The sequence below is a fragment of the Arachis ipaensis genome, chromosome B4 (genome assembly GCF_059453495.1).
Source record: "Arachis ipaensis isolate K30076 ecotype BB chromosome B4, ASM5945349v1, whole genome shotgun sequence".
Classification (NCBI taxonomy): Eukaryota; Viridiplantae; Streptophyta; class Magnoliopsida; order Fabales; family Fabaceae; genus Arachis; species Arachis ipaensis.
Window position 1 is genome coordinate 35,685,995 of NC_142439.1, and position 1,513 is coordinate 35,687,507.

The 1,513-nt window shown below is 43.8% G+C and overlaps 1 non-coding gene across 1 annotated transcript; it reads left to right on the top strand.

Moving 5' to 3' along the window:
• Positions 1-798: 798 nt before the first annotated feature.
• On the top strand, positions 799-902 carry LOC148567176 (small nucleolar RNA R71). The gene has a single exon (XR_015882767.1). It is a non-coding gene; the product is annotated as a small nucleolar RNA R71 (small nucleolar RNA).
• The last annotated feature ends 611 nt before the right edge of the window (positions 903-1,513 follow it).

A 1,513-nucleotide genomic window follows, 5' to 3' on the forward strand; every position in this document is an offset into this window, starting at 1 on the left:
GGGAACACTGCAGTTGATTTGGGGGCCTGTCGAGATAGCTCTCCTACTAGAGATTCCATCCATTTGAGTTTTTCACCATGTTTTCTTAAGGTAGTTCTCACATCATCCCTGAAGCTCTTCAATTCAATTATGTCTTGGCTCATGGTTGCCATTATTCCTTCCATCCGGTTTAATTGATCTTGAAATTGTTGGTTCGGATTAGGTTGGGTATGTTGATCATTTTGGCCATGATATGATGATTGGGGGTAAGTGTTTTGTGTGGCTTGGTATGATCTTTGGTTGGAGTTTTGGTATGTGGAATTGTTTTGTTGGTTGTGGTTGTAAGGTTTGTGGTTTTGTGGTTGGGTTTGTTGGTTTCCCCACCCAAAGTTTGGGTGGTTTCTCCAGCCTGGGTTGTAAGTATTGGCATGTGGATCATATGATTGCCTTTGTTGGTTTCCCACATAATTGGCCTCTTCCCAATCACCTCCTTCAATGCCTTCTTCCTCTTGATCTTGTGTGTGTATTGCAGCCACTTGCTTTGTTTCTAATTGCCTGGTAAGCTCTGCTAGTTGCTTGGCAAACACCTTGTTTTGGGCTAGAATTGTATCAACATGGTTCAGCTCCATGACTCCCTTAGTGTTGTGCCTTTCTGATGCATAGTAGTACTCATTCTCAGCCACTGTCTCGATCACTTCAATGGCTTCCTCCACGGTCTTTTTCTTGTTCAATGAACCTCCTGATGAATGGTCTACAGCCTTCCTTGATTCATACGAGAGCCCATCATAGAAGATGTGCAATTGCACCCAATCATGGAACATGTTTGGTGGGCATTTCCTTATCAAGTCCTTGAATCTCTCCCATGCCTCGTAGAGAGTTTCACCATCTTGTTGTCTAAAAGTCTGAACCTCAGATCGAAGCCTATTGACCTTTTGTGGAGGGTAGAAACGTGCCAGAAACTTGCCTTCCACCTCATCCCATGTGGTTAGACTCCCCCTTGGGAATGATTCCAGCCACTTAGCTGCCTTGTCCCTAAGTGAAAATGGGAACAAAAGCAATTTATAAGCATCTTCCTGGACTCCATTAGACTTCACAGTGTCACAAATTCTCAGGAACTTTGTGAGATGTTGGTTTGGGTCTTCATTAGCACTTCCTCCAAAGGAACAATGATTCTCCACAAGTGATATTAGCTGTGGCTTGAGCTCAAAATTGTTGGCCTGAATGGGTGGTTTCTGGATGCTACTACCACAATTCCCTGAGGTTGGGTTTATGTATGAACTCAGAACCCTCCTCTCAGGGATGGCATTGTTTCCATCAGCTCTCTCATGGTTATGAACTTCTCTATCCATGTTAAGATCTAAAGCTTCCTCAAAATTGTCCTCAGATTCTCCTTCAGATTCCTCTTCTCCCACTACTCTCTTCCCTCTTGCTTCCCTTCTAAGTCTATGAAGAGTCCTCTCTGGTTCCGTATATGGAGGAGTTGATGTCTCTCCTCTCCTACCTGTCATACAAGAACACAACTCAAACACAAACA